Source organism: Cyprinodon variegatus, unplaced genomic scaffold, assembly GCF_000732505.1.
Source record: "Cyprinodon variegatus isolate N-32 unplaced genomic scaffold, C_variegatus-1.0 Scaffold171, whole genome shotgun sequence".
Classification (NCBI taxonomy): domain Eukaryota; kingdom Metazoa; phylum Chordata; class Actinopteri; order Cyprinodontiformes; family Cyprinodontidae; genus Cyprinodon; species Cyprinodon variegatus.
Window position 1 is genome coordinate 642,006 of NW_015150624.1, and position 26,030 is coordinate 668,035.

The 26,030-nt window shown below is 37.5% G+C and overlaps 1 protein-coding gene across 4 annotated transcripts in view; it reads right to left on the minus strand.

The window, feature by feature from the left end:
- The window catches only part of LOC107087024 (caM kinase-like vesicle-associated protein), a 69,114-nt gene extending 45,711 nt beyond the window's left edge, over nucleotides 1-23,403 (minus strand). For 3 of the 4 annotated variants that reach the window (XM_015378359.1, XM_015378356.1, XM_015378358.1), the window contains exon 1: nucleotides 23,231-23,403. The gene's annotated coding sequence lies outside the window, so the exon portion shown is untranslated. Of the gene's footprint in view, nucleotides 1-18,995; nucleotides 19,142-23,230 lie in introns of all 4 variants that reach the window. The other variant, XM_015378357.1, reaches the window with a different exon arrangement.
- Nucleotides 23,404-26,030: the final 2,627 nt, after the last annotated feature.

Here is a 26,030-nt window from a genome sequence, read left to right on the forward strand (position 1 = left end):
TTGTTAGTTAAGTCTTAACTTTAATCTATCTTCTATTTCTCATCATTGTAGCTTCATCTGGTCTGTTCCTGTTTGGCTGTGACTCCATCCTGGAGAGAAATATCAGCTGTGCTGCTGCCATCAACACCTTTGTTTATAGATGTTGGAGATTGGCCTGTATTTCTGAGGCCAGTCTTACTGTGACTAACTGTATGTACTCTCTTTCATCCTCTGACAAACAAGCTGGCTTGGAACTCGTCTGCTTGGTTGTTTTTTTCCTGGACGGGGCCGACTGTGGAGCTGGTTGACATTTGCATTTTGTATCTCTAGTTCTTTTTGTATGTTTGCTTCTGTCTCCTTGAACCTCAGATGGCCGCGCAAACTAAGCCCGGCTCTGCTGGAGATTTATTTCTGTTAAAAGGTAGTTTTCCTCTCCACTGTTGCTACAAGCATGCTTTGTGTGATGGATTACCTTTGAGTCAATGAGTCAATGCAATCAGCAGGTTTTCCTTAGATAAAAAACTTGGAACCAATCTGACCATATGATATGGTTGAATTCTCTCTGTAAAGTGCCTTGAGATGATGTCTTGTGATTTGTCGCTGTATAAATAAACTGAATTGAAGTGTCAAAAAGAGACGCCTGATTTGTCACTACACCGATCCCAAATTCCAATATTGATAATGATCAGTTGATGATTACTGTACAGTGTCTTTTTTTGTCAGTGAAATTTAACATTTAACAAAGCCACATGTCTGACAACCATTGCTCCCAGTGTATAAACATAGCTAGTGAAAGATAGAGCAAAGACCTGGAAATGGGTGAAAAGAATGGAAGTCATTTGCCCGAAACACTTGTTCTGCATATTTTAGCTTTTGCTAGAGTTGCTATATTTTTGTTAGCAACTCATTTAACACTGGTTTTAGGAAGTTGTATTTCAAATTTTTGAATAGCATCTGAGATTACGTCCTTGCAAGCCAGATGAGTCCCACAGCATGCTTGTAGCATCGTTGCCAAGCAGCACATAGCGAATCACGTATGATTTCAGTACTGCTTTCATTGCTGTTGCGGATTGCTAAGTTCAAAGACATATATGTGTTGCATGGGTGGCGGAGGATACTGGATTGTTTTAGGACCAAATATGACAGATGTGTCTACTTCCTAAGATGTACAAATCTTTCCCACACATAAAAAAACATGTAAAACCTTTGAGAAAATATTCATTAGCTTTGAAAAATAAAAAGTAGAGGCAAGGATTGTTAATTGCTTGATTTCCTACAGTAATTAGTCTCATCGCCGAATACAGCAGCTGCCACATGGTTTGTCTGACTTGTAAAATGAACATGGTTAGGTTGTGTTTGATGTTATTCCTACATCCACATTTTGACTTCACAGGTAAATATGAAGCAGCTGCCACTGCTATTATAAGAAAACTCAGATTTGCATGCATTCTGCACCTACAAGCACCTTTGTCAATATGCATCCAAGTCTCAAATTTATTCATTGATCCTTTGAGAGGCGAGCAAAGAGATAACCCGCTACTGTTTCTAAAAACTGTAGATTTTGTAAACATCTTTTACCATGCATGATGTTGTCAGTTTGCCATGTTGTGCTTTACTCCCATATCCTGATTAACATCCTGATGCCCTCCTAAAATGTGATAAAATGGTGGGATCCCTTTATTGCCAATTGCTAGTTTTAGCACAGCAATTTGAAATTACAAATAAAAAAAACAACAACTTGATAATCACCACATATCTTTGCCATGTCGATACTTTATCATTTTAGTCATGTTATTGGAAATTAGACTTTGGAGATGTATCTTTTTACCTCTGCATCAGTTATTAGCCTATGATAATAGTCATGTTTGCCAGACATAAAGCAGTCAAACTTTTTCGGAATATCTAGCATGAAGCATTTTACTCCATTTGAATTTCTGTAAGGTATTTTTCAGTTCAACTGAATGACTTTAAGCAATTCATTTTTTTTACTGAACTGACCTTTGTTTCTATTCAATGTTTTCAGATGTTTGCACATGGAAAACGATTTTGGTAAAATCATTGTCTGTATCAGTGCTTAAAGCAAAGCAAAATTATAGAGGCTAAGTATTCTATTTGTCTTATTGTAAATGTTTATTTTCTTAGTTTTAATTTCTTATCAGTGACTATGTTAAACATGTTACAATAATATCTACATTTTTTAAATTTTTTAGAATCAAATGTTTGTCTGGAGATTTTATGCATCTGAAGAAATATTTGATTTCCTATTTGACTGACCAGGTTTTTAAAGTGTGTGAAGGATTTGGCTTGTGAAATAAGTATTAGGAGATTTAGGGGTGATGAATATTTATAAAAGCTTTAAAACTCCTTTGGCTTGGCTAAATACATTCAAGACATCATTAAGATTTCTTTTTGGCAATCAAAATTACAAATATTTCAAAGAATAAAAAAAAGTACATGAAGAACATAAATAGACCCAAACTCAAAGATAATGGAAAACAAGATGTGGCTGAATATTGGGAGGATGTAGAAATGTTGTGATTGATTTTTATTCCTTAAATTACTAAATAAAATGGAACAGTGTTATTTCCTTCTCAGTATTAAACTCATCCATCCTGGAATGCAGAGGGACTAAAGGGGGTAGGGGTAAGGAGGAGACTTGGAGAATGAGCAGTCATATTTCACCTGTAGCTAGGACAGACCCTGACTTGCATAATGTAATGGGAGCATAAACCCTCATTTATGACCAGCTTAGCCAATAAATCCTGATCAGTTCTGACCTCTCAGCACTTTCTCCCTCCAGTTGTCGCCTTTACTGGTGCAAACAACAAATGATTGAAATTTACACATCTCCAAAACTCTAAATAATTCTTCCATTGCTTTTGGAAACCTGTTTGCTGAAGCTTTGCAGTTGTCACCAAGGCTGATTTGTCATACATTTGCAACTGTCTGTATTTACTTATCAAGTGTAGGGCTAAATCTGTGCCTGAAAGGTGTTGACACAGTGCTCCTTGCACTTTCACTGTTGCATGATTATTTATAGGAGTTTCCCTTTCAGAGTGCAAAACATCAGAAGGAAAATATTTAAATGAACACAAACTTGTTTACTAGGCTTTGAGTCTTGCAATACAGAACCAACTGTGCTACTGACATGTTTTAGCTGTTGTATCTAATATATCTCTGAGATAGAAAAAAGATAAGCAGATAATTGCAACAGCACCAGAATAGAATTGAGGTAAACATAGTTCACTCTTACTGATATGATATGATTAATATAACAGAAAAATTATGATAATTGTTTATTGCTTGTCTAATGTCAGTGGGCTCTTGTGCAACATCAAGTCTGCTTTTGATTGGCTTGATGGGTCCCTCTAAATGTTTACGCCCCCTAAATCTCAATTTTCTCATGAGAAACGCCACATTAAGGCAGCTTTCCTGGAAAAGGGGTAAAATTATCAATTGTTTGAGATATGGTTTTTGGGGTGCAATGGTGGTTAGCAAATTTTTCTCCCAGCGAGAAGGTCTATGGTTTATAATGGATTTGATTGTGGTTTGCTTATCCTCCCTGTGCAAGTCTGGACAATATACAGTGATACCAAATAATGAAATAAGGGCCTCACAATATTTAACTTATACCTGAGGCCGGTTTCACAAAGCAGGTTTCACAGACTCACTTCAAATCCTTAACTCTGAATTGATCTAATCTAAGCTTAGAAACTTGGTTTCAATACCCAGTCAAAATAATTCACATTTTGTAATAGGAATATGGAAATCTGAAATTAATTTATAGACACCCAGAATGTTTATTCTAGATGCGTAGAATAACATTTTGTTTGAGATGTTCATTTTGACACGGAAAAATTGTATTTCGGAGAAATTTCAACAAGAAAGATATTCCTGGTTTAGGTCCTTGGCTGGATTACCCTCAGGGGTAATCATCCAGTGAAGATAGATGATGCTTCACCTCCCTTTATACATGCTAGTCATCTTGATTGAGACTTTTATAAGGTGTTCAGCAACACGGGTCAGCCCAGCCACCAGCAATAGCTTGATCAGAGAGACGTGAAAAACAAGATGAATGTTTAAATGATGTGCTTGCGCGAGGAAAACTGGATTTGAAATAAATGAATATGGGAGATAATTTGCAATTAGAAGCCTTTAGGTTAACGTAACAAGTTCATAGCCAAAGTATTTTGTCCAGGTCAGTACCGGGGAGCAGGAAATTCTCTCTGATTCGCCAGATGTAGATTTGTTTCCACTGACAGGTTCAAGGCAGAAACCATGAAGTTCCAGACCTGTGTGCAGTGCCAAATGTGGTGTTTGACAGAGGTAACTGCAATGACCTGCTTGGCAGATGGAAACAGGGGAGGTTGGTATCCTAGAGAGGATTCAGTTGGGCTTTGTGGGCCCAGTGAATGAAGAATGACCTACAGTAATGGAAGCAGGAAAATAAACCCAGTTTGGAGGCCCTGTGCTAGGGTCCGGCTTGAACCACTGAACCTCTAAGAGTTGATCCTTTATTTCCCATGATAAGGCCCCCACAATGTAGGAAGGTAGAATAACTGTGGAGATATTGGGTTACTGATCACTGGAATAGTGCCTAGACAGGACTTTGGGTAAGGTGTATTTAGAGCCTGGACAGTAAGAGATGATGAATTTAAACAGGAAAAGAACAGAGTCCATCATGATTTTCTAGGTTTCAGACTTTTTGCTTCTTGGAGATGGGCCAGATTCTTTTGGTCAATCCACACAATAAACAGATGTTCAGCTCCCTCCAACAAGTGGCCTCACTCTTCAAAAGGCATTGTTATGACTGAAAGCTTTCTATCACCCACATTATGGTTTTGTTCTTGCTGAGACAAACAGCAGGAAAAACAAAGCACATGGATGATGTTTATTATTGACAGAGGAAATGTGAGAAATGACTGCACCCACCCCTAAATCAGAGGCATCAACTTCAAAGACAAATTGTTTTTCTGGATCTGGCTGAATCAGAATCGAGGCATTGGCAAACCTTCTCTTGAGCTCCAAAAAATCCCTTTCAGCTTCAGTTGACCAGATGAAAGGTCTTTTGGAGGATGTGAATTGCTGCTATATAAATAAACTGAACTGAATTGAATTGACTGCAGCTTTTAATAATTCTGCAGTAGAAGTTGGCGAATCCTAAAAAATGTTGTTGCTGCTTGCTAGTTGAGAGAGTAGACTATATTGAAAAAGAGTTGGTTCTCTAGAAGATGTTGGAGAACTTGCCTCACCTGGATCTTATGTTCAGATAAGGTCCTAGATACTATCAGAATGTCATCAAGGTGTAACAATACAAATGATTTAGAAAATCTCTAAGGATGTAATTCACAATGAACTGGAAAACTGCAGGTGCATTGGTGAGACCGAAAAACATTATCAGATGTTTAAAATGAACTCTTGAAAGCAGTCTTCCATTTGTCTCCTTCTCTGATTCTGATCAGGTGGAAGGTGCTTCGGAGATCCAACTGAGTGAAGAAATGTGAGCTACGAACCGCCTTAAAAGCTGCTGAGTGAAGAGGAAGTGGATATTTATTTTTCACAGTAATCTGGTTAAGGCCACCTGTAATCAATACAAGGTCTTAGTGATCCGTCCTTTTTCACAACAAAGAAAAAAACCTGCTCTAACAGGTGAGGTAGTGGTGTGGATAATTCCAGAAGCTAGCGACTCATTTATATACTTCACCATATTCTCTCACTCTCTCAGGCTTGGGCAGGTTATACAACCTACAAGAGCGGAGCTGCAGGAAGTAGCTCAATAGCACAGACAGAATGCCGGTGAGGAGTGAGAGAGAAAACCTTAGACTTACTGAAAACCAGATGAATATCATTATACTCAAGAGGAACCAGAAAGAGGTCTACTGCAATTTCCTGTTTTTGAGAATTTAAGACTGGCTGACTGTAGACAGTTTGACAGGCAGTGGTTACACCATGATTCAACTCTATTGCCTTTCCAGTTCAGGTGAGAATTATGAAGTGCCCTAGAGAACCCTAAAACAAAGTGAGATTGAGTTGATTAGAAAAGAAAAAAAATATTTTTTTCAAGATGATTGCATGACACTAGAAGTTTTACTGGTTCTGTTTGGTGAATGATTCCATGCAGGGGATTTCCATCTAGAGCTTAGACATGAGATGGCTTAGATAGGCATACAAGAGGAAAAAGTAATTATTCATCTTAATTATTATCCATACAACTTTGAAATGCAGAAGGATCTGTTCTTTAAATTACTAGACATTGGGCGCTCCCTTTTAGCTGCTTTGGGCAAGAAGAAATAAAGTGACCACTCTCAGCACAATACAGGCAAGGTCCAGTTTTCATCCGAAATTGTTATTGTTCATATGACAACTGGGTGTGACCAATCTGCATTGTTTCCTCAAGATCCAGCTTGGAGGAGTCAGAAGTTTGTGAACAATCTGGAAGATGAGATTGGGGAAGAGATAAATTATTCCGTTGTTTTGCGTGAGTTCTCTCTCGAAATCTGTTGTCGATGCGAATAGCCAGGGTGATTAGTTCCTCTGGAGTTTTAGACTCCACTCCGCATGCCAGTTCAAACTTAACTCTATCATCCAAGGCTTGAGGAAAAGCTCTATTTAACGCTTCAGGTTTCCAGGCATAAGAGTCTGCTAGAGTTCAAAACTCAATGGCAAAGTCTGATACTGGCTGGTTACCCTGTTTTAAATTTCACATCTTATGTTAAAACATCAGAATCTGAGTGAGTATATCTAAAAGTCTTTTTGAACTCAGACATAAACTGGTCAAAGGAAATTTGGAATTAAAACTCACCGCCAAAGTTTGATTCAGCCCACTGTAGGGCTTGACCTTCCAATAATCCTATCATGAATGAGATTTTATCCTTACCAAACAAAAAAGACCTGAGGGATCCGTTGAAAACTAGTGAACATTTTAAATTTGCAAAGAGATGATAATTTCCCTCCTTATATACACTCTGGTAATTTTGATAGAGGAATGTTCTCAGGTTTGAAGCAACATGAGTCAGCCCCGCAACCAGCAATGATCTTCCCTGTGACAGGAAGCTCACTCACAACAGAGAAAAAGCAAAACCCCAGATACCCTAAAACATGGGGCTCCTCTTTCTATAATCCTGTTATCAAACACATCAATGTGCCCTCACTGATATCAAGTTCTGTTAGATACCTGTTAAGAAGTCAATGCTTCAAATGTGAAGACTGATATGATTGTGGATTTAAGTGACGGATTTTGAGGTAAAACAGTAGCGCTCAAATATATTACTTTCTGAATATGAATATGACAGGACATCTACACATGGTCTAAGAAACATCTCCCTGTAACAATCTCACATCCTCTGTATCCACCCCGCTCCATTCCAGACCGCCTGTGCAAACCCTACATCCTTCGTTTTTTCTCCCGTCTTGCTCCGCTCCTACTATCTTGTAGCTCGAGGAGAGGAGAGCACTATATTATAATTTAATTCATAAGAGAAAAACCTATGGTCATGAGCACTTCATTTAATATCACATAAATAAATCTCACCATTAGCATCAATCACACACGTTTCTGCCCAAACATTTTCTTTTCGTTGCTGGTCTTTGTAATAGGGGTAATCATACAAAATTGGCTTGTTCTCTACCTCCAAACTCAGCATCTCTTTACCCATATCTGTGATAAGAAGTTTCTTTTGAAGTTTGTAGTTACCGATCTATCATTACCATATTTTAATTTGACAAACCAGTTCTTTTCGCCGTTCTTTTTCCTGTTTTGGGAGATTGCACCTGGTCGGACCAGAGTAGAGCTCAACTACTTATTTTGACTGTGAAGGACGGAGAAGACATACGTGACATACGTGGACGGTGTCGATCGAAGGAGTAGTGGTGGATGTGGAACAATTCTCCTTGATTAACATGAGTGAGCAAGTGCTCCGCACAACGTAAATAAACAGGGCGGGGCAGATACGGAGAATGTGGGATCTGGGGGGTTCATCCCACGTGGAGTACTTTCTTGTGATAAGCTTATATAAGGACCTTTGTGAATAATGGCAAACCATCCCTGCTGGTACTTTGTAATTTAATTAAAAAATTTTTATGGACCAGAAATACTTTGGTAAATCTTGTTCTGTGCATGCATGGATCTTGTTCTTTGCATGTATGAATCACATATGTGCATTTGTGAAAATAGAGAATGCTCTAACCTGCTCCTCATCTGGTTATCTCTGCGTAGAATGCTACTACAGTTGGTTGGTACTACAAAGGTTGATTGAACTCTACATGAAATGGAAAACTTCAGTTTTCCTTATATAAGGTTTAAAAAAACTTAGTAAACCTGCCTTGTGAAACAGGCTTCTGGACTAATAGCTGGAAAAAAAAATATACAAGGGGGTTAGACAATTTGAGCCAATGCAGAGTTTGTAATATTGATTTGAACGATTTTGGGAAATGCTGGGAAAATTCCTTGAAAAGTTTTCGTTGTCTTTGACTCAATATACATTTGTGGGGTGCCATGAACCCAGCTTTGGTGATTACTTTAAATTAACTGCCCATGGCTTGTGTGTAATCTCATAACTGGACACTCACTGGTACCATTTCTGAGCTGCAACAAGATGCTAAATCGCCCCGGGTAGTACACATGCCCCTAAGTATGCATCTCTCAAATGCTTCCATGCACTTAGTAGGGCTGGAACAAAAAAGAGATTCTCCATCTGGAAGACTGATAATGGCTTTTTCCCAGGGTATGTTATTGCTTGTATCTGTCTCCCTTTACACAAACCATTTCCTCTAGCACAAAGACACTGTCATAATTGTTTTCAATTAAAAAATACTGTGCCGCAGCTGTCTTGGTATGGCTGTTCAGGGGTAAAGGCTACCAGTTAATGATAGGTGGTACTTTTGGCAGCCACAGTTATGATCGGAAGGGGAGCCACTGTTGAAGAAGTGATGAAGCAGTGACTTGTTGGATCCATCCTTTACAACAGCTTGGGGTGTTATATAAGGAACAATGTAACTGGGCTGGTGGAAAAAACAAACAGCCAGTGCGTCCTGATGATAAATATGACAAGGAGACAAGAATAGGTATATTCTTGTGATGGAATTTATTTTTAATTATATTTTGTTGTTTTCTTGATCTCCTCTTCTCACATTAAATTATTATATGCAGTATCATGTGGAATTTTCTGTTTCAGTTGTACTCTTTGTGTCATTTTCCTGATCTGTGACCTAGCTTCTGTGAGCTGGCCTAGATTCTAGCCCACTTATGGCACTTTTCTGCTGAACCCAGGGAAACTTCCAGCCAAACACACCACGGTTTGGCTCTGTTAAGTTTGCATAACTACAAGGAAAAGCCCAAACTAACAGGTGAGAGGACTTGCACGTAAAATTAGGCCAAGCTGTGTATGTCAGCACTGCTTTACCTCCAGGGTGCTATTTAAAGAAGGAAAGAAAAAAAAAGTGCCATTCTTGCTTCATTCTCTAACCCCTGTCTGCTTCAAAAGGCCACTGCAGCTTTCTAATGACAGAGATAAATATGAAGTGGGGATAGTAAGCCCAGACAAAGACATAGGAAGGTGAGAGATACCCAAAGACAAAAGGAGGAAAATGAATTAAGAGCTGCAAAGAGAATACATTTTTAGGAAGGTAAAAGAGGGGAAAATAATTCATAGACAGAAGGTAAAAAATGCAATTTTAATGATGCACTTTTTCTACCTTTTTTTCTACTCTGTCTCTGATCTATCTTTTTCTCTACACCCTCCTTTTTGTATCTTCAACCCCTTTTTTAACAGTAAAGACCCTGGGGATGGGATAGCTCATTAATAATTTATGCCTTCTCCCGAACATACATATTTTCGAAGTGTTGAATGCTGGTTAATTAAGCATCCTACAATACAGTGCATAACAACAATTTTATTATACATCAATGTAAAAGTGCCTCAAGACCCCAGCTATGCAAGAGTATTTTACTTAATTTCAATAATACAAATTTTTAAATTTTAAAGTCAAAGGTTTAACATTAATTATTATAAGTAAGCAGACAACTTTTTAATTTGAGGATAATTTACAGGTAAATAGATTGATGATAAAAAAGTTGGGTTTATTTATTTTCCTGGATTTTTTCCATTATCAAATTTCATTCTGTTCTTAATTTAAATTGTTATAATTCACTTAGATGGATGAATAGATAGATTTAATAAAACATAATTTGACATTTTTTAAACGGTTAGAAAATATCCAGTCCATCATTATTTTCCTAATTATTGTTTTTTTTCCCACCCTGGTCCTCAAGCCACACTGTCCTGGATGTTGACATGTTTCAGCATACCTTATTTCGATTGACAAATGGCTAATAGGGTCTTGCTAAACTGCATTCATTATGTGTGCATGGCATGGTAACATCTCAAGCCTGTAGGACAGTGTGGCCTGAAGACTAGGGTTAAACAAAAACACCCTGTATTCTATCGCAAATAACAATCCTGTGTGACCTTTTCTTTCTGTAATTACTTTCTCTTCAAAACATAACATTAGATTGCATGGAAATGCTGGAGGAAAACATTTTATTGCAACAACACTGCCAGCATGGCTCACTTTAAATTGAAGTAAATTTATTGTGTTTGTCTTGGCTCACATCAATGAGTATGCAATGATTTGTGAATAACCATTTCACTATTGGCCAGTGATATTATGATGATTTTATGAGTTTAATTTTTCTTCCTGCTTTGTTACTTCTTTTGATGTCTTATATGATAATTTGGGTGTTTATGGTTTTATTGTTTCACAGTTTGGCTTTCAGTTTCTCACCTCAAAGTGACAAAATAATAGCAGAAAAGTGCTGGTTTGAGTGCACAGAAATGGTATAGTTCAGCTCTTGGTGTGTTGGCAGTGCTACTTGGATTGATCAAGTTTATGTGTTGTTAAAATTAAAGATAATAAAATAAAGAATATAAAGCCAACCTCCAGTAACCTCAATTATAGTTCAACAGTTGTTAACACATTAGGGCAGGGATATCAAACTGTTCCAGAAAGGACCAAGCAATAGCACACCAGACTCCAGTCATCTGCTTGGTTGGAACAAAAACCTGCATCCACCTGTTTGACACTCTGCATTAGGATAACTGTATTTATTTAATCATTGGTGTTAAATTGGTAAGTTTGTCAAGCAGGCAAAAGGTCCTTTTTATAGAAGAAGATTTTTTAAATTTTGTACTCTTTTTTTATATTTTCTACAACAAAACAGAGGCCCTAAGTAATTAACATGTCCCAATTGCCCCCACAACCAGTATAAAGACATAACTTCATAATTATGTGGTGGATAATATTTACTTGAAAAACATCACTCTTATCCAGAATTGTTTAGCCTTATTCAGACCATTATTATTTGAAACATAAGTTTTTATAAAATTTTTGGGAAATAATATAATAATAACAACGGGGAGTCATAAATGAGATTATGTATATATACTGTGTAAAATACATTTTCTCTGTGGGTACTGAGACATAGGAAGGGTTATGTGACACAACACACCTGGAACACATGGGCCGAATTCGAATTCATGGGCTGCATCTTCCAAGGACGCCTGGACTGGGCCTTCGAATTCCGTTAAAAAAAGGAGAACAGTGGAGTTTTGGCTTTGAATTCAAGCTGGTCTAACCTTCCGCAGCTTTCACCGCCATATGCTCTGTCGCTTAGCAACAGTAACAGTTGCCACATAAAGCAGGAAAAGAATGAATACCGAACTTTTCAAAACTGTTTCTTTTTAATTATTTTATTATTTTGTTATTGTATTGTGAACAAAGACTACACTCATGAGAACATAGAGTGGAATAAAGCTGACAACCACTGGGAGCATGAACAAATAAAAGCCAATGTAATGATACAAAAGGGGTAGTAAGATATGAGTAAATCTAAACAATGTATCTATAAAAAATATGTCTGCAAAATCTCTTATATTTAACAGCATTCAAAACATAATTAGTTAAGGAAATTGTACAAAATAGCAATTAAAAAACAAAAATCATATCAGATTTATAGTCCCCACACTGCAGATATGCCATATTGGAATCTGTCCGTTAAACCTTTCGATAAATCAAACATCACCTGCCACATATCTGACTCAACCATTTAAAAAACTATATCCATTGATTTCAGACGGAACTTTTATTAAACTACACTTCCAATATTCACCACTGTTCAGTGCCAAGTACCTTTTTCCTCTGATTACAGAGCAGTCGGCTTGCTAGGTCTCGAAATATATCACGGGATATCCAAGGCTGCATAAGATACACTAGACCCGTCCTTCAAATCAGGCAAAAAGAAGAACGCATTTGTCCGCCACCTAACGAGGAGTCTTGGAATCTATACAGACCTCAGCGCCATGTTATAGCCTAAGTCACTAAATTGGTGGTAATAACCTGATTTTAACAGCGGGTCCATCAGTCAACCGGAATGTGAGAGGCTCAAAATACTGGAGAGTAACCAAATTATAGTGATAATTATTTAACTAAGAACATTCAATTGGTTTTGCCCGCATTTTGAATTATCTATCCATTAACTACAACTCCAGTTCTACAGTATTTAATCGTATATTCATAATCTAAAGGTATAATATCACAACAGTTACCACTACTGTCCAGTGAACTGGAGAGGTAAGCTTTCACCTAAACTTCATCAATCATAGAGATTTTTATATTGTTTCTTTTCATTTCTAATTTTCTTTTTGATATTGCCATTTTAAAATCTATAAATGCTTAAATGCCCTATAAGGATAAAATCATAAAATTATCTAAAAAAAAGAAAAAAGAAAAGCAACAGAATAAAAAACATTTTAAACTTGGTGAGTTGGTCTGTTTTCACCTGGTTGGTGACCCCCTAATATAGAATAGTTGGCAATGAAACAGAGGTCATAAATGGCAAAGATGCCATTGAAATTATATGACAGCACATTCTATTGATTTCCCTAAGTCAGAATGACAAATTATTTTATTTTTTAATTTTAAAATCAACCAAACTATTTAGCTTCTATGATTAGCAGACTGACAACATTTTATATATACGGTACTTCAGGGAAACATTTTAAAGTGCTTTGGGTGGTCAATAACTCTTAAAATTCGCTTCATGAATATTTTCTATTAGAAATGCAGCCCATTAGCAGTCTGTAACATTAGAACTCTCATTTGCAATTCTGATACTGATGATTTGACTCTCCGTAAAAAATTTGACATTGTTTATTGTTTTCAAAACAATTGCACACAGAATGGGTCCAAGTATGATCAAATTTTGTCAGATATTCATATATTCTATAAAAATGCAAAACAAGGAGGGTAAGGGTGATAATTTTGAAAAACTGTGTGAAAAAGTAGCTCAATGCTGGTAACAGAGGAAGACGTAAAGGTGTAAATTATGTAATGGATGCATGTTTGTGTGTGCAAGCCATTGGGATTTTGTTGACATGCGCCATAAATACTATTTTTAGGTCAACTACAACAGAGTGTTCTACTTTGGCACTCTCTTTTTAGTTCATACTCAGTGAAATCAAAACAGTTTTAATGTAAGTTAGAGACCAATCTGGATCAAGCAAGGTGTACGCTCCTAATAACCAAACTACTGAAAACAAACAGCGTACCAGTGAACACTAAATGCATAGCAGAGAGAGAGGGTAACACGTTTTGAGTCAGAATCACATGCGAATACCAATTAATGAAGAAAATGGGTTTCACGACAGAATAAAAAAGGATCCAAATGCAAACTCCAGTCACCAAAAAAAAAGTATGATAACCAATGAAAAAGTTGCTTTCAGAAAGAATGGCATTATTGGGTTCACGCAGTTATTCATAGTCAGGATAGTGACATGGGAAGTCAGCTAGCTCACTACATAGCAAGATAAAGAAATAGATGGATGGGCAATGAGAATTAAGGATGGATAAATAAGGGAGATGGCATTAGGAGCCCTGAAAATACATGGGGCTCAGCTGGAGTATTCATTGAGCAGCTAACGTGAGTACGTCTGAGTGCAGAAGGTAGCAAATGAGCAAGGAGGACAGGACATGAGATACCTCTGGCACCAAGCTCACTTATGAGGAAAAAGGAAAACAAAAACATATGCTGTGTGTGCAGTTTGTCCAGAAGCTTGTTCTTATATAACTGCATGTGTGTGGATAAAAAGCACATTTTGACTGTTATGGGTTGGCTTTTCATTCTGATCATTACTTTCCTTTTTCTGCCACACATGTGTTTGTCTCAAACACTGCCAAATTCTTAGAAAGAAGATATAAGGATGTTTCCTCCAGCTCTTTCTTCTGAAGATCATTGACAGCCACAAAATGTAGAGGCCCTGGGTGAACACCGTCACATTACACAGATTTGAAAAGTCATGCTGATTGATAGAGGTACCACTTAATCTCCTACAACCATCTGTAACCTTTGCTGCATGCTGTGATGTTAAATCACTGTAACTTATAGTATGTTGGTTCCAGACAACAGCAAGCCTGAGTCCTGACCACACCAGGACAATAGAAAGCATTTACACTAGAGTAAAACACAGATTATGTCCACCTTTATCATTTATGTACTCATGCTATTATATGATATTAGAATAAGTATAAACTCTGTTGACAACATTCTAATTTTAAGATAAAAAAAGATCATAAATTTGACAGAAAATGTCAAAAATTCACATAATGCAAGTGAAAATCATTGCCGCAACTATGGGGTTCTATTTGTTCCAAAAATGTGTTTATGTGTTTTGACGTGTCCATGTGTTACTCTAAAGTATGTATCTGACAACCTTATGTAACAGAGGTTGTATATGTAATGGGTTTATGTCTATATATCAGATGGATATGTTGTGTCCATATGCTCTCTGCATATGTATTGTGTCTATGTGAAGCACAATGTGGAGATGTTCCCTTTTTCCTCATGTTGTGTTGTTTGACCATTTTGTGGACCCTGTTATCTTTTCCTGTTGTCAGGTAATGTCTTTTTGCTTGGTCAATCTCCGCTGTTGTCACATGACATGACATGACATCACATGACAACAGGAGAAGATGACAGATTCGACAACATTGTCAAACAACACATGATGAGGAAAAAGTGAACAACTCATGATCTGCACATTACAGTATGGTTAACATAGACACGGTACATATGCAGACAGCATATGGACATAACATATCCATCTGATATATACACATAATACCATTACATATACAGCTTCTGTTATATAAGGACGTAGGATACACACTTTAAACAGACACATGGACACCTCATAACACAAATGAAGAGCCTATGTATCATGCAACTTAATGAATGGATGCAGTCTACTGGTTTTCCTAACCATTCTGACAGTATTTTCTCTGTAAAGTGCCTTGAGATGACTCCTGTTCTAAATTGGCATTATATAATTAAACTAAATTGTATGGAATTGAGAAAAGTAAATTTGAACGTCTACTTTTTACTCCAGAGGAAGGCAAAAAAATAATGTTCTGTATACATTTTATTGAAGCAAAACAGTGTATCTTAAAAAGATATTTCATTGCATTTCCATAGATTTAAACAAACCTTTTAACGTAATGAGAACACAAATGCAAGATTATTGTAAGTCTAGCACTAAATCTAGAACATAATACTTTCTTTTATACAGTAAAGAGATAAAAATAGACTTAGGATCCTGTGAATACAGGCAAAAAGTAGGGGAGAAAACAAGTGTAAATGGTAAAACAATGAGCAAGTGCAGGTGCAGAGAAGAAACTGATTAACAGAAGGTTCTGGTTGAGGAAGAAATTATCTAACTGAGATAAACACTGGGAGGAATAAACTGGGGGAATAAGTCCAACAGTCCAAAATATTAAATAAAAAGCAAGACGACAAAAACCAAAGAAATTGGCATAATAAATAAATGAGAAAAAACTGGTAAAGGTGAACCTTTGCCGGCAGCAACCTTTTCTGGCAAAAATAACAGAATACCACAAGACCCAAAATGCAAAATTAATAACAGGCTAAAGGCAGAAAAACAAAACACAACATTCTTAAAAGAACCCCAAACCATGGCAGTCTCTGATTTGCTCTACTGTTTCTGGTTGGAAATCCATACTTGTAATTTTTTATACCACAACCCTAACCCATGTAATACAAACAGATTTATTATAAGGCCATTGCAATCAATAGTCATATGCACCTTTTTGCACTACTCAATTAATCATAAAACACTTAAGGATTTTGGAGGTTTATAAAAGGCAGAAAAAGCAAAGGATGTCCTTAGAATTGGAGGAAAGGAAGAGAAAATAGAATTTTATGGAGACAGGGGTTACACAGCAGTGAATTTTAGCAAGACATTTACTTTGTGGCGAGCCCTCAAACAACAACAACAACAACAACAAAAGGATACAAAACTAACCTGACCTTACAATATTGTTAGTGTACTTGTAAGTACCTCAGGTGTTAACGTCTGTTAGTGTTAATTTCATAGTCTTGGAGTGATCAATTCTTGGTATGCCATTATTAAACATGGAGTGGCTAAAGGCCCTTGTGAGTGTCATGATCTTGGTGCTGATGACTGGCTTAATATCCAGCATTACCTTATTACCTTACCTACTGTTTCTGATTTCCTGTTCTGCCTCTCAACCACTGAGCACTCCTGTTTCCAGCCTGTCTTTACCTGCCTGCTTCCAATTATCAGACAAGATTTTTCTCAGGGCCGTGGTGATAGCGTTTTTAGCATTACCTTAGTGTTTCTGATTACCTGATCCTGTTTTGCCTCTCAGCCACTGAGCCTGCCTGGTCCCGTCTGATCTGTTTGCCTGAACTGCCTTTGGACTCCTGCTGGATTCTGCCTGTTTTGATGAACTTGGAGTTGTTTCGTGTCACCAGCTTGGATTTCCCTTCAGAACCTTTTCAGATTTCTGATCCCCTGGTTCTGAATCCTGAGCATGTCCTCAACCCCAGCTTAGGATTCGCCCTCATTATTATTTTGCCTTCCTTCATCTGCTTGGATCTGATCTCCTGCCAGTTTTGTAGTCTTCTTTCTGTAACTCTCTTTGCGCCAAGCACTGCGTCTTGTGAGCCGATCAGCTGGAATCAACCTCTTTCTGTGGGCACGGACTAAACTATAAAACCAGAGGTTCCTGCAGTAGCAGCGGCTCCATTGCAGAGGTAACCTTATCAGATCCTCTAGCCGCTACAACTGCAGATCTGCAGTGCGTTTGTTTTAATAAACACTTTTTGAAGTAATCCCACCATCTGACTTGCCTAGAATACTGGGTCCTCTGTTCTGAGCCATGACAATGAGACCCAAACATTTTACTGGAGAAACAGACTTAAATGTAATTGACTCGTAAAATTAATATCAGTTAGCAACAAAAAAGGCTACCATGCCATAAGTAACATCACATCTTGGGAATAATGCAATTCCCCCTTGATTAATATACTTAGGTACATGGTCTTGCTAATATTGATTTTTCAGGTTCTGGTCAACAACAATCTTGGGGTATTCCTGACATTTTTTTTTTTTTTGCTACCATAACAATATATTGTTAAAAAAAAATAGAGATGCACTGATACAATTTTTTCTGATCCAATCAGATACCTAGGCTGAGCATATTGGCGGATGTTTGATACTGATTTGATTCAGCTGTAGAATGAATGAACAATGTGAGGGAAAGTTTTAATCTTGATATAAACATTGTTTAAAAGAGGTAACAAATTAACAATATATAAATATAATTTTCATTATTTACAAATAAATACACAGCAAAAAGAAATAACAGTTCCATGTAAAGTGCACTGGATTGGATCTTCAATATCAGATATCAAGTTATCGATATCCAATCCAGCTATTTAGTCAACTGCCTCTTCATCAGGGCAGAAAATGTGAGTTCCAATTTGCCATCTTTGACCTTCATGTGTTGAAAATTCAAGGATGGATGGGTGTAAACCAATAACCCAGCAAGGTCCAGCTACTGGTTGATTGGCCCACACCATCCAAATGCAAACAACTCCAACAGCTCCTCATATTTGATCATCAAGCTTCATCAAGGACTTCAGTTTCTTTATTCATCCTCTCACCACACTCACATCCACCAAGAGTTTCTTTGCCTGGTTGCTTTAAGCTGAATCAGCCTGTGTTGAGCTAAACAAAAGGTTTCCCTTAGCCCTTATCGTCACTTATTCAAAAACCAATTAATCCAAACCAAATTTATCCTCGAGGTGGACACTTCTGACAATGTAGTTGGTGCTGTTCTTACTATCAAGTTGGCCCTAGATGTGTAAGACATTGGTTTTAAAGGCACACAACTCCCCATCATCACCTGAATTAATTCTAAGAACCTGGCTTATCCACAATTTGCTAAATGTCTTAACTCCCATCTGTCCCCTTATCCAAGTTCTAGTCGCACCATTGGCCTCATCTACAGATATTTATATTGATCACCCCTCAATAAAGACATCTTGGATTGTGTCTTTGTCTGTTCCATCTGCACGAAGATCAAGAACTCCCATAAACCCATCATCAATCGCTTCTCTAAAGCCATTTCCTTGGTTTCAGCAAGCTACCTTCTACAGTGGAAACTCCCAGGTGTCTGTGGACTTATGTCATCAGACTCTGTGGTATCCCTCTGAAACTGTATCTAACTATAGTCCTCAAATCATTCCTCAAATCTGGGAAGAACTTTGTTTATCTATCGAGCCAAGGACAAGCTATCCACTGATTTTCACCCACAGACCAACAGCAAATGTGAGTGCATGTACCAGCAGCATAAGAACACCCTTTTATGTCTCTGCAACACCAACCCAACTTCTTGGAGTTAACATCTGGCCTGAATGGTTTATGCTGATGGCAACCACATATCCATTACTATCAATATCTTGCTATTGAAAGCATCCTTTGGGTTACCAGCCTTTAGCCCTAGCCCTCATCGTTTCCAGATTCCATCCTCCCATGAGTCGAGACTGAACTGAATCACTGGCAAAGAATTTGCAAGGAAACCAACCATACCTCTGCCCAAAATAAGCATGCTAACTGGAAGAGAACATAAGCACCCACCTCGCACCAGGGCAGAGGGTGTGGCTGTCCTCAAAGAGCTTTACTCTCAAGGTCTACTTGAAGTTGGCACTTAGGTTCCTTGGTCTGGGGTTGTGAAGGATTAGAGGGGGGATGCTGTTCAGCTGGAAGTGATGGCGCCCTTAGATCTGGAGATTTAAAAGCAGAATCTTAAAATATGATTGGTAGAGAAGCGGGGAAGGAGCTGCAGTGTAAGACTGGAGCTGGAGCGCATGAAGAGATGACTGGTCTGTGGGTAAGAGAGTATTCTATTCAAATTTACGCCTAGGTTTCAGTGATACTGGTCAGGACCAGCACATCTAAACTGTAAAGTTTTATTAAATGGCAGCTGGCTGGCAGTGAACAACAACATTAGGGATGGTGGAGGGGGAATTGGGGGTTTTTGTTTGTCAAACACCCAGACAAATATGACGTCTCTACAGCACTGTCTCTGGCTGTTCTGTAAATGCAACTGTTAAATTGTGCCAGACAGCATAGATGACTGAGAATAACTAGTGAATCTGAATCCTGGCTAGGGTTTTAAACCAACCTTTTTACAAACTTCAACATGTGGTTACTATTGTCCCCAGTTTCTGTTCAATTTATTAAATACCAATGAGGTAGAAAGTAGGATTAAGTAAAGTGACCTATTCAAAATGAGATTATAAAATGTTCTTGGTTAGAAACATATCATTGTGTCCATTACCCTTTGTAATAACCAAAGAAAATCACAATTTTCTTCATTGCTACCTGTAATCATTTTCACTTTTAGGTTTAGATTTTTAAATGAATCCTCAGAGAACTGCAACCATTCTTCATGTGACATTGACTAATCAGATGTCTGTTTATATAAGGATTTGGAACTTGGAACTTATTTAACTATAACATCATGCTTTATTTATCTATACTTATAAAAGGAAAGATTATAAAGTTATGTTGAAACCAAAATGTACATTGGGTCATGAGTATTAAAATAAAGTCCTATTTTTGTGCTTTCTGTATGCTGTTTCTAAAGAGGATTTTAGATATAGACAGACGGATTGGCCAAGGAACTGATTGATGGACGTTGCGTAAACTGCACATGACCATTTGTAACCAGCTTACAATAATGTTACATCATTGTTATTATTCCCCTGTAAGACGATTTTAGGTTGGATTCCTCTAAACGCATCGGACTAGTAAATCAGTCAGTAGTAATTTTCCAATATGCACACCCAACCCACTGTCTGTTCCTGTGGTGTGGAAACCAGCAAAAAAAAAAAAAAAAAAAAAAAATCACATAGAGTGATGAGTCTCTTCAGTCATTTTTAGTTTTTTGGTACACTTAAAATAAAAATACTTAACAAAAATATTTAACAGCTGGGAGTACAACAAGGGAATATATTATGCATGCAATATTGTGCACTGAAGAATCACATCACCCCATCAGAAAGTTTAAGTTCCATTTTAAATACTGATGTTTTGAAAAACTGAGTTGCAGAAGCACAGATGGCTAAATGAGAAGAAGTAAAAAATATTATCACTGTCTCAAGATTTGATCATTTTTTCTTAGGTTTTTGTTTCACTGAATCAACACAAACCGAATACACTCAAATGAGCTGCTTGTTAATAGAACTTCATAATTCCTCCAAATTCACTAAAAATACCATAACCATGTTTTTCCCTGTGCCTCTTTATTTGCTTTCCTTGCTTAGCAAACTCTTCTATTGTCCCAAGGGTGCAGTTCTGTTATATTCCACTAGATTTTCTCTGATGTGTCTTCTTTTTCTCCTCTTTCATATAAAAGCAAGTTTAATAAGGCCAACAGGGGGTGTGCTTGCTACATTGTGAAATATGAGAAAATGTGACCATTTCATGTTTAATAAAAGCAGTTTATCAGTTCCGATAAGTTTAATTATTCGATTGATACCTCTCTGCCTGCTGGTTTAGTAAAGCAGCACTTAGCACAAGAGTGTCTATCTTAATAATATTGTGCCCATTTCTTGGTATGTAAAGTATATGTACTGTCATTATTTCATGACCCCAATAACACCAACCAGAATGGAAAAAAAACATCATGTTCCATTTAAACTGTTAAACGTAGCTACTTAATAAGAAAATAATGCTTAAAAGGAAACAGCTTCAGTATAAAGATGAATGTTGATATTATAAGAATTGATATATGCAGTATACAGTGAATGTTTTTTTTTTATAACTCAGTCAAACAAAATAATTATTTGCATAAAATCATGATGCGCAGAGTGATTATATTATACATTCTCTAGGTTAATTAAAATGATTCTGGCTTACATCCGATGAAATCTGAATATTTCTTTTTTTTTTTGAATACACACAGTCTTTCTCAAACCATTGCAAAAACTGTTTTGTAAAAAAGCAGTGAATACTTGGTCAGACCACATTACGCAGGATTACTGCATCAAGCCTGCTTCAATAGCTGCTTTCAGTTCCTCTGTCTTGTCTGTTTGTCGTCTCTCATCTTCCACCTGACAGTATGATTCTTGATGGGATTTTGTCAGGAAAGCTTACAGGCTATGTGCATAAAACAATAGTCATTACATGGTCATGAATGCCAAGTCCTGTTGGAAAATGTAATCTGCATCTCCAAAAAGTTGGTCAGCTGCAGGAAGCATGAAGTGCTCTAAAACTTCCTGGTATGTGGCTGCGTTGACCCTGGACCTCAGAAAACACAATGGACCAACACCAGCAGATGATATGGCTCTCTAAATCATTGCTGATGGTGGAGACTTCCAATTCCGCTTTAACAACGTGAATTTGGAATATCTTCCTAGACTCTAAGCAAAAAAACAAAAAACCAACAAACAAAAAGACAACAATAGAAGACAAGGCTTATATGATCAAATAGAATGCTCGGTTGCTTCTTGGTGTTTGGTCACACAAGGCAACTGTTCACTTCACTTTCTTCTGCAGGTAAGACACTTCTAAAGGTTGGGAGTTTCTAAACACAAAGAATGTGACAGTTATATATCATGGTTACTGGATCGCCTCTTTCCAAGAACTAGTTTGAGCCACAGATTTCATATTGTGAGGTTACATGACTGTGTAAATTCTCAATCATCCTGAACAAGAATTTTGCTCATTTTTTTGAGTTTTGACACCTTTACAGGAGTTTTTGTCAATTCTGGTGCAAGCCAACCTATTCACCTATCCAGGGGTCTCTGTTGCCACCAGCAAAGAGAAGCTCCAAGATAATTACAGAAATGTCTTCAGTAGAACAGAGCGAAATTCCGGTTGTCTTCATTAAGGCGTGTTTTGTGGTTGTAAATTTAGACTTTTAAATTAGGGGTGTGCCTCACAATCCTCTCAAGGCTCTCATCGCATCCTGTGTTTCTCCCTTTTTTTCCTTCCTCTCAACTTTCCATTTATATGCTTGGATACAACACTCTGTGGAGCTTCTTGGACAACTACCCATTGAGACTTGCTCATCTTTCGAAGGTTGTGCTTGTGTGTCCAATATCGCTAAAGTAATAATAAGATCTTCTGAAAATCTGAATCAAAATGATCAAAACTAATCTGAATAAATGTTGTAAATATCTACATTTATAATGTAAATCAATTAAATTGTATAATTTGTATTTGAATTACTAAAATAAATATGCTTTGAGATCCTTTTATTAAAAATATATCTTATTTTATTTCTTCCCAAACCTACGAGAGACTAAATCAGTTAGACTACTGTATGGATCTGGTTTAACTTGTAATGTTTTTAAAAGTGAAGACATTTGACGAGCAAAGATTGATTAAAATAAAGATGGTAATGTTAAGAGGACAGAATGCCACCGCCAAGGCTTTTCAATCCGTTAATCTGAGCAGAGAAAGAGGCTATTGTTAAGCTTTCTTCTTAAGTGTGAAATGTAGAAACAACAGGCTACATAACAGTATCTTCCGAAATATCCTCAACATGGGCAGTCATCTGTTATGGTCAACCTTAACAACCTTAACAACACCCAAAAAAGGCAAAAACATCAGTAATTGTAGTAAATCCCATGTTGAATTCTTTTTGATTTCACTTTGGAGAAAAATCACAAATATGATATTATATGCACTTTTAAGTAGTTTTCACTTGGAGAGTTTCAATGCAGCTATCTTACGCATGATGGCTTCGGATCATCTCAATCAGAAGCAGCATTCCAGAAAACATCTCTTTGCTCCCTTATCTATTTGCAAAAAAAAAAAAAAGAAAAAAAAGAAACGTATTTCAACTTTGATGCGTTGCTTACCTTAAGTTGTCACTGCTTAAGAGAAGTGCGGGTGTTGAGCCCTTTTATCCCAGACCTGAAACTCTGGTACAAGTGCTCACTGTATAAAGAGATCTTACTAATAAGGTTTCTTTGTTGAAGGACCTGCAGCGCGGGGAGAGGTGAACTGAGCGCAGCTCCCACTCTGGCACGACTGTCTGCTCATCGGTGAGAATTAGTTTGCATGCTTCTGACTGCCGCCCTGCCTCCCACTCACTCTCTCACTCACTCACTTGCTGTCTCCCACCCAGGAGAAATAAATAATCTTTAATCTCTCGGTCTCTCTCCATCTTTCTCTCCATTCACTCTCTGCCCAGCACGGGTGGGGGGTGTGGTGGTGAGGAGCATGTTTAATTAATATGAGCCTAACAAGGGTAACAAGCAATATTCTCCACAAAAACCCTCACTTCCTTTAATTTCTTTATATATTTCACTCTTACCAAAAGAAGCCGCCTTCCCCTCATTTTAGTTTTTGGGACTGTCCGGTTTGTGCAGGAGTGGCCGGGATTAAACTGTGGGATTATTCCTCAGCATTCATTTCATCCCACACATGGAAGCACACTGGTGGACAATGACATCAGCCTTTGGCAGATTCAGACAAACAGACAGTTTCATGTGGGTAGGGAGGTGGAGATGGAGAGAAGGATAAAAAAAAGACAGGATGGGGAGAGAAACAGAGAAAGGGATGAGGGAAGTGTCGGGAGAAAATGGTAGCTTTATCCGTATTCTGTGTTTTTTTTATAAATCCACCCAAGTTGGAAAACAAAGAAAGTTTAATGGGGTGAAAAATTTCTTTTGTGTATTATACAATTGTAGCAGCTGGATTCAGCATGACCTCTCTGTGTGTGAGGGTTTTAATTCAGCCGATCCATATGCACGGCCAGAGCTGTATGTGTGCCTTCATGTTGACAGATGGCTACTGTAGAGTGACGCAGGAACTAAATACCGACTTTCTATTTGCCTCCATGTTAGTCTCTGTTTGAGTCTCTCTGTGTGCATTACTGTGGGGAAGTTGATTTCCTCTTTCAGCTTCATGCAGTAGCAACAGATTAATTTTACTTTTCTGGTTTAGCAGCCTTCAAGCTTACACAGACACACACTGCATGCATGCACCTTCTCTTACTCTACAGTTTTGCCTTTTTGTCCAAGTACTTGCTGCCTTTCTCCACATAGAAAGTCTACCTCTTCACCAGAGACCTTGAATCTGTGGCAACTCGTCTTTGTAGAAAATGTAGTGGCTCAAAGGCAGCGGTGTGTTTGAGAGATGGGGTCAGAATGGGAGGAATAAGGAAAATGTCACCTGAAAGGATGTAAAAAACCTTGGGATGAGAAAAAAAATGCATCTAAAGGTTTGTTTAGATAGATTTTCAATGGATTATTCTTATTCCTGTAAACCACTTTGATGCACCAAGAATTAAAAAATATTTTACTGCTGCCAATTTGTCTCAGCTAAGCAAATGCAGCTCAAAAGCAGAACTCTGGTGTGGTTTCTCCAGAGAAGAGATGGGAAGGGGCAATGACTAGCCTTGTGTACTTGCTGCCTCACTCATAGCAAAAATATAATTTGAAAAATGGAGAAGGCACACTTCAATGAATTGCATAATTTATTTATTTGTTTATTTTTTGCATGAAACATTTATTTTCCTTTATTGCTTGCCTATTTTCAATGTCTATCCATGGCTCAGGGCTCTGTGCTCCCAGACAATCTATGTATTATTAAATTTGTTTAAATATGCATTTAAGAATGAAGGCAGACTTCCAACACTGACGTCATAGGGTGGGCACATATAAAGGGTAATAGATGGGTGAGTGGAGACTTTTTCATTCCATTTCTTGCCAAACATTTCTTGCTCTGTTTGTCCTTTCTTGGAATATGAAAACAGCAGGATAAAACTCCTGAAGATCTGTTATATGAAATGCCCATCCTTAAGGTACGCTGTAGGTATTCTCAATCTGGCATCCTTGTTTCAATATCCTCAAGATTGATTTTGTGGCTAAATTATTGATTGACATGTGGGGCAAACTTCCCTTCTGAAAAAAAGAAAGAGAGAAAAGAGTCTCCTAGAGTTGAAGCACAGGAATTTTAATTATTGGAAATTTCTTGAACCCAAAGATTAGGGTTCAGGCTTTTAATCATATATAGGGCAATATCTTAGAGTTTGTTCAAATTGAGGAAAGTAAAACAAGCCTAATCACGGTCAAACTCCCACTTTAAGTGGAACCTCAACAACCTGATTAGAAAATACTTAACCTTCTCCCTGGGATGAAATAAGATGTGTCGAGATGGTAAAAATATGCTTAACATTTTTCTAATGCTCCCTCAGGAGAGCAAGTTAATCCTCTTAAGAGAACAGTAGAGTTTTATGTGCTAAGTGATTTGCACAGTTTTGGATGATATTACTGTATTATTGTTGTTGGACCTTTGCTTTACTGGAAGAACATCCCTACTGGGATTATTTTTAGCATTTGCCCATTCCCGCTGTGTATTCTTGTTCTCTTTAAGGTACTTTAACTTTCTCCCACTGCCCACAATCATGGTTAAATTAAGGTTAAAAGGACTCTGAATACAAATAAAAATTTTGGTTTCAAGTATGCATGGTCTGTTTAGATTCCTTCATCATTAAGGGCTTTGACTAGACCACTTCAAACCATTTTGATTTTAGAAGTGGACTTGTTGATATGCTTTGTAGCATAACCCAAGTGTTCTTGAGTTTTTGACATTTCTAGAGTTCAAATTCAAAGCTTCACCAACTAGAACAAGTCATTCAGGTTCTGAAGCAGT